Source organism: Triticum urartu, chromosome 7A, assembly GCF_056163025.1.
Source record: "Triticum urartu cultivar PI428250 chromosome 7A, HENAU_Tu73, whole genome shotgun sequence".
NCBI lineage: Eukaryota > Viridiplantae > Streptophyta > Magnoliopsida > Poales > Poaceae > Triticum > Triticum urartu.
Window position 1 is genome coordinate 601,193,066 of NC_141879.1, and position 8,495 is coordinate 601,201,560.

Sequence of the window (8,495 nt, forward strand, 5' to 3'; positions counted from 1 at the left end):
GGATGACATTATCTTCGGCTGCACCAATCAGAAGTACAGTGAAGAGTTTGGATATATGATGCAAGAGCAATATCAGATGTCCATGATGGGGGATCTGAAGTTCTTCCTTGGTCTTCAAATACAACAACAACGCAATGGCATCTTCATATCTCAAGAGAAGTATCTCAAAGATTGCCTGAAGAAGTTCGGTATGCAAGACTGCAAAGGCTTCACAACACCAATGCCAGCCAAACATCATCTGGGTCCTGACGACAATGGTAAAGAGTTTGATCAAAAGGTATACCGCTCCATGATTGGTTCTTTACTTTATCTATGTGCATCTAGGCCAGATATTATGCTTAGTGTTTGCATGTCTGCTCGATTTCAAGCGGCACCAAAGGAGTCGCATCACTTAGCTGTGAAGCGAATTCTTCGATATTTGGCTCACACCCCAACTCTAGGATTATGGTATCCAAAGGGCTCAGAGTTTGATCTGGTTGGATTCTCGGATGTTGATTATGCTGGTGACAAAGTTGATCGCAAGTCTACATCAGGCACATGTCACTTTCTGGGACGATCACTTGTATGTTGGTCTTCAAAGAAGCAGAACTGTGTATCTCTCTCCACTGCTGAATCTGAATACATTGCTGCTGGATCTTGCTGCGCTCAGCTTCTGTGGATGAAGCAAACACTCAAGGACTATGGCATTCATCTGAAGCAAGTTCCACTTTACTGCGACAACGAAAGCGCCATCAAGATTGCCAACAACCCAGTTCAGCACTCGAAGACAAAGCACATTGAGATTCGTCATCACTTTCTCAGAGATCATGTTGTGAAGGAAGACATTGATATCATACACGTCAACACTGAAGAGCAATTGGCAGATATCTTCACCAAGCCCTTGGATGAGAAGAGGTTTTGCAAGTTACGGTGTGAGCTAAATATCCTGGAATCCTCAAATGTCCTGTGATCAGGCACACATCCTAACCCTTATGCATATTGATGACTTAGATGTGCAACACACGAAGTAAAGTATATCTTCAATCAATGAAGACATACATTCTAAGTGTGAATACATTAATGTGGAATTTGACTTCGGAGCGCCACGGTAATTGTGCGCCGTGTCTGGGTCTAATACTTCCTATACGATGGGTAATGCCACCACCAAACGTTCTATTTTGAAGTGTTTCACTCATTGCGTTACCTTGCAATGTCTTCACATTTGGTTTGGCTTCGATCTCAACATATTTTCATGATTATCATCACTATGTTGATTATAGATATATATATATATATACTAGTGTTCTGTCCTCTACAGCATTCACTTATAGCTATGTCTTCGTGTTGAATCTTTTGAACTAAGTGAATGTGATCGGACCCTAACCTCTCTATGCTTTCTATCTCAAACTCTATCTCTCCAAGTCATATGCATTCTATTGAAACTGTCGAATGTCTTCTCTGCGTCCTTGTCAGCAGAAGATACAGGGACAACCATTAAGTCTGTTTTCAATGCCCTTTCCTCCACATGAAATCCGGAGAAGTAGGAATGACCTCCCGACAATCCAGGCGTGCGTGGGATGTGGAAAAAACCCCAAAATTCCGCATAATGGCCACGTGTTCCTCAGGTGCGAATCGCCAGGGGCACCTGAGTAATAGCACAGTGCCGCCCCTGTACCTATAAATACACACTCACAGCGGTCATTATCTCTTCTTCCACCCTCGCATGAACCCTAGCGCCACCACACGCTGGCGACGAAGCGCTTCGCTGCCGCAACCTCTTCGACGCCGTCTTCACGCTGACCGCAAACATCGTCCTCTCCGCCGTCGCCGTAGGTGTCCTCCGTCGCCAAGTTAGGGCACGGAAGATCAAACTGCTCGGCCTCATCTTACACTCCGTCTAGCAGTTCTTAGTGTGGTAAATAAAACTTCCTCTTTTTACAGCACCATTGATCCTATGGATTTGTCACTTTCTACCACAAGCAGTTTCTGTTCACACAAGCTAGATCTCTCTCATACTGCATCTCATAACATGCCTAGTATATTCACTTGTGCTTCACAAAGTAGTTAGATTCCTCACTTGTATTGATCTGTGGATTCGTACAAATCTGGAACCAACTTCTTATCTATGAGTGAATGTCTTCGCACGATGAGGTCAATGTCTTCTAAACTGATTTATCTTCAAAATCTTCTGAGAATGCATATGACCTATTCTCCTTCCCTCGCACCTTAATGCTGTCACAGGTACAGGTCCGTGGGAGAATCCTTTGGTTCTCATAGTCTGCATTCATTTGCAGAATTCTTATAGCATCACATAAATTCTCCCGAAGCCAGTTCCTGTTGGTCCAGCAAACGAAAACCTTTGAAGCCTTTGAACGTCTTGAAGCCTTTCAAGTTAAAGTTTATGGCTTCAAAGAAAGCAGCAAGGAAGGGTGGCAGAAAGCGTCATGGTAAGACCTCCAGAGATATGCCAGATGAACTCTCAGAAATGTACAAGACAGATCCTGAAGAGGATTACAGTCAGCGCAAGACCCGAATCCAATGGATTCGAAGATATTGGGCAAAACAATGGTTCAAATACAGATTTGTGACCTAGGAGTATGCTGAGAAAAACACCATCAAGAGACCGTGGGGAGACATCCTATTCAAGAATCTTCTACCCAGGTCCAGAGATGAAGCCATTGCTCAAGGCTTCTATCCATACATGGTCCGTGGACCACAGCCTGCTGATGCACACTCGTCGTCACTGCTATGGTGTCGTGACGACAATCTGTTCAAGCGCAACTTCCAGTTTGCTCAGAACTCAGCGAAGCAGAACAAGAAGACTTTTGGGTTAGACTTCAACCCTAGTCCCTCATCTCCAAGGGCAGATGGCACACGACATGCAGAACCCAATGTCATCGGTCCTTTCGCCAACCTTGAAGGCCTCATCACCTACATCTTGGTTCAAGGGACTGCAGTGAATGAGCCTGTAGCTGACACTGAGTCTGATGACGCGCCTGCAGTGCCGAAGCCAAAGCAGTTGAAGAAGCCAAAAGCTTAAAAGCCGGCCCCTTCACCAAAAATCTCAAGGGCGAAGCCATTGGCAACTGCACCTCCTGAAGACAGTGTGCAGTCTGAAGACTTATCACGCGTCTCCAAGCCCTAGAAGGCCAAGATGCTTCTATCTCACACTGGCAAAGAGCTAACAGCTGCTGCCATTCTGCGCAACGACGACATTGATCTGTCAAGTGATGAAGATCTTGCAGATGACGCTCTTGACCAACTCATCAAGAGCAAAGAAGAAGCAGAGATCTTCAATGATTTGCCTCTCTTTGATGTCACCATCATCCACAACTTCATTGACGAGTGGTTTGACACGCCAAACATCAGCTTTGAAGATCTGCAGCTACCCATTGGCCTCAGTGTCGCCTTCCAAGGTGTCATTGCTTCAAAACTTGCTATTGCCCAGCGCATTGTTGAACTGAAGCAGAAGATTGACTATGAAAAGGCTCAGTTCAAGAAGCATATGGCCAAGCTCAGCATGCAAGAAGTGAAGAACTTCAAGACAATGATGCACGAGCTCAAGGAAGCCTTTGTGAAGAAGCATGCAGAAGCTCAGGGTTCGCGTGAGCGCATGAAGACTCTGGCTGACAGATGTGTGCAAGCCTATAATGAGGCTGAGAAGTGCAAGGCACTTGGGCGTCCTGGCATCGACACCAGGATGGCCGCAAAGAAGAAGAAGAAGAAGAAGAAGCATGCTATGGCTGAACCTGATGCACCCAGGCAAGAAGCAGTTCCGATTGTCTTCCCAACTAGACTGACTGGCTCGAAGCCAAAAAGCCGGTCAACAGCTTCAGAGCTCAAGAAGACAAGAACTGCTGAGGCTGAAGCCAGGAAGAGGAAACACTCTGAAGCCTCTCCTACTGCCCCCACCAAGAAAAAGAGAAAGACCAAGAAAGCTCGGGCTGCTCCCACAGAGCCCTTAATAGTTGAACCCATTTCTATGGTTCATCCTGACGCAGAACGTCAACTGACAGTTTATGAGCCTGCTTCCACAGAGGCTCCTGAAGCTGAAGACATTCCAGCAGCTGATCCCATCGCTTGTGAAGACATTGGTCATCATGACAATGTAGAAGATGATGCAGTCCTTCCTCATTTTGAAAACAGCGAACTCATCAGCATTGGTCGTCCACTAACGCCAACTGCACAGGATGCTTCATGGGCGGATCGCCCACAAGAGGAAGAAGACTATGAGGCCCAGCCCACTCCAACTCCACAAGCGTCGTCTGTGTTCCGCAGGCTTCGCAAAGGTCCAAGGCCTCAAGTCTCTGCTGAAGACATTCCGGCTGCATCAGCCAGAGAAGAAGAAGTACCACAAGATCCCACTCCCCTGTTCCACCAAGAAGCAGTTCTCCAGGAGAACGTGCCTGTGACCGACCCTCCAGCTAGTCAAGTGGAGGATGAAAATCTTGAGGCTGCCACAACCAACAACGAAGCTAATGTGGAGCCCTTCCCAACAAAAGCTTCAGAAGACAGCGAAGCCACTGATCCTGCCACTTCTGTTCCTGAGTCTGCTGCCGGTCCCCAATTCAACTATCATGTTGAGCACAGGCCTCAGGTCCAGAAGCCAATCCCAAGACTGCCAAGGTTTCCAGGTCCTGCATCAGCACCTGGCTCCTTCAACATCAATGGCTTCAGGGCAGACAACTCGTTCTTCAATAGCTCCAGGAACCCCTATTCAAGGGAAAGGATATCATCTGATCGGTTCTGGAGCTATCTTCAGCGAAGCTACTACTCTTGCATTCTTTACAACCAAGGTCGCATCTTCCCACACAAGCGCCTTGACGTTGAAGCTATAGCTGGTCTGCCCTGTCTAGAAGAAGCGTTGGATTGCTTCAAGCAAGTGGGTCTACTGCAGTTTGTTACTGATGAAGAGCATTGGAATGAAGAGCTGCTGCTACAATTCTATGCCACACTTCACATCAAAGGGTATAGCAGAGATCCGAAGACTTGGGTCCTGGAGTGGATGACTGGCAACGTTCATCACGAAGCCAATGCATTTGACATCATTGAGCTCACTGGCTTGCCCACTCCTGGCGATCTCTTCGAGCAAGGCTGTCAGCTGCATGCTGAAGCTATTGAGAGCATCTTTCAGCAGCCAGAACCTGATATGAGTCAAATGCTCAGCATGATGAAGCCATTGCCCCAAGATGCTTCTTATCCCACAGAGTTCTTCGTTGAAGACCTTGAGTACCTTCCCAGAACCATCTATCACATCATCAGGCGAACTCTCTGGCCTATCAAAGGGCACTCTCCAAATGCCAAGCTTCAGGGTGCAATGAAGACTTTGGTCTTCTATATACTTCATGGCAAATGCTTCAATGCACAGGACTTCTTCATACGCCAACTTGCTGCATCAGGCATTGATCTGTTTGGTTTGAAGTTCTACGCCCCTTGGGTCATGCGGCTGATCAAGCTACACTCTGCCATCTCGTATCAGCCCTCAGCCCGCAACCATCGGATCTTCTTGCCTGACGTGGAAATGTCTATTGAAGCCATATATTCTGAGCCTGCCAAGCAACCTCTAAGTCTTTAGAATGCAGACCATCAGAGTTTTACTCAGAACGTTGAAGGTGTTGAAGCAGTTTCTCGTGTGCATCCTTTGGCTGGCACTACACGTGCACTACATCCTGCTTCCACTGAAGCCACTGACAGTGCCACTGCTCCAAGACCCAAGAAGCGCACTCGTGTTCTCAACGACCGAGAGCTTCTTGTGGCTCTACATCAGAAACAGGATAGGCATCATGACTGGCTGAAGCGTCAGATGAAAAGCCTCTTGGTGGATGTTAATCGCACTCGAAATCTTGCCACCAAGAATGCTTTCGTTGCCCATGAAACCTGTCGCTGCACATGGAAAGGGCTCTCGATGATGTGTTCTGAAGCTGATCTTCAAGAGGATGGCTTCACTGAGAGATTCAAGTTTGACTCCACACCTCCTCGAAGGGTTGTGCTGCTAGGAACTCCATCCCTTGAAGACTCTGAGTTCTCTTCCTCTGCTGCCACAGTGACTGCCAGAATTATTGAGGAAGAAGACAATGCTACTTCATCGCCACCTCCTTCAGCACCTCCAAGCTCTTCTGCACCGCCAAACAACACCAACAACCCTGCTACTTCACCTATTCCTCATGGGAACGAGTAGAGGCTCTATGTATTCAAACCTTTTTGGTCATTACTGACAAAAGGGGGAGAAGCATATGAGATTGATAGTCTTCAAGCGGGTCCATATGGGCGGGTACTTTATATTTTGCTTTATGCTCACAACTCTCGTTTTTGCTACATTTGGTTCTTATGAGTTGTAACACTTAAACTAGATGGTCGTCTGCTACTTATTTGCCACCTTGTTTTGCGAAGATAAATTCCGCATGTGCGACGATAAATTCCGCACTTAGCTCATTCTGCAGACGTCCATTTTCCATTATGCATGTCATTATCTTCATATACTTTCACATGCATAGTGGATTGTCATCATAAGTTGAAGTGGATCTCCACAAGTACAACCTGCCATGTGCATTTGCATTCCAAAAGCAAATTAACTTATATGCACATCTTCAGGGGGAGCCCTTGCAACTTTTGAAGACAATTCCTTATCCTTTACAATTTCACAGATTATATTCCCCGTTGAAAACTTCAACTAGTTTGTCATCAATCACCAAAAAGGGGGAGATTGTAAGTGCATCTAGTGCCACCCCTAGTTGGTTTTGGAGTATTGATGACAAACCTAGTTGAGGGACTAATGTGTTTGTGAGAATTGCAGGATAACACAGGTAGAAATCCCTCATTGATTCGGTTTTACTACCAGAGATGACCCCTAAAAATGTATGAAGACATTGAAGTCAAAGGTGGTATATGAAGATATTCACATTGAAGACTATGACAAGAGAAGACACGATATGAAGCCTATGGAGCTCGAAGACTTAGATCTTTCGTAGTTCTCTTTCTTTTGTGTTGAGTCATAGGAACCACCGTACTGTTAAGTGGGGTCCAAGAGAACCAGTCAGAATGACTGAAGTGATGCCTAAACCAAAAACCCATGTCTTCGAGTGAAGACTATGAGAGCGAATCTTGTCCAGAGTCGGACAAGTCAGCTTTGCTTGTAGCCCAAGTAAAGTTGCCATGTGAGTTTGAAATCTGACCGTTGGAACACGTGTCAGTTCCTTAGTGACCCAGGGTCATTTCGGACAAATCAGGTCGGGTTGCCAAGTGGCTATAAATAGCCCACCCCCTACAACCATAAACGGTTGGCTGCTCAGATTGAAAGTACGGCTTTTGTCGTTTGAGAGCAACCCACCTTGAAGCCTTTGAGAGAGAATTCCTTGCGAGGATAAAGCCCTAACCACCAGAGCCAGAGAGAATTGGGCATCACTTAAGTCTTCTTGTCTGTGTGATCTGAAGACTTATTACACTTGAGGACTGTGCATCCTCTAGCCGGTTAGGCGTCACGTTCTGAGCATCCAATAGACATTGTGGATTGCCAGTGAACGAAGTCTGTGAAGGTTTGGGAGTCTACCTTGAAGACTTACCAGAGTGATTGGGCGAGGTCTTTGTGACCTTAGCTCAAGGAGAATACGGTGAGGACTGGGTGTCCTGAGCTGCGTGTTCAGGACTGGGTGTCCGGGACTGTGTGTCCTAAGGTTTAAATACCTAGCCGCTCCAACCAGATGTACAGTTGTCACAGCAACTGGAACTGGTTCAACAAATCATTGTCTTCAACGAGTCACTGGTTTCATCTTCACTTCACTTTACTTACTGTTACTCCTTGTGAAGTCATTGTATGTTTGCTCTATCATTTGTCTTCACTGAGTGACTGCGTGTTCTGTTTGGCTTCATAGTATCTTCCTACCTGATCCTTACTACCTAGCTGCTATTAGTCTTTGTGCTTTCACTTCATTGAATACTTGACTATGGTTTGCCTAGTGTAGTCTACCTTCCGCTGCATGGTAATAGGTTTAATTTTATCGTTTGTCTTCAAAACTCCCATGTTCTGAAGACTTCCATAAAAATTGCCTATTCACCCCCCCCCCCTCTAGTCGATATAACGCACTTTCACTAACAAGGCCGCACATAAGTCCACACACGATCTACGTGAGGACTTGCGCCAAAAATCCAGTATGACTAGATCCATCTATGGATCTAGGAAGCGTGCTCCGCCACAAAACCAAAACTGAATACTACAACCGTCAGAACGCCATGATACATCCAAATACAGGGGTGTCGCACACCCCCTATGTTTCACCGATGAAGTGCTGGACCACGAATTCCCAGAAGGATTAAAACCAGTGAACATATAGGTGTACAACGGGATCACAGACCCTGGGGTCTAGATTGAGGACTTTATCCTCCATATCCATATGGCTCGCTGAGACGAGCTCCACGCCATCAAGTACTTGCCCCTCAAGCTTAAAGGACCAGCTCGGCACCGGCTGAAAAGCCTCCCCAAAAACTCAATTGGAAGTTGGGAGGAGCTTGAGGATGCTTTT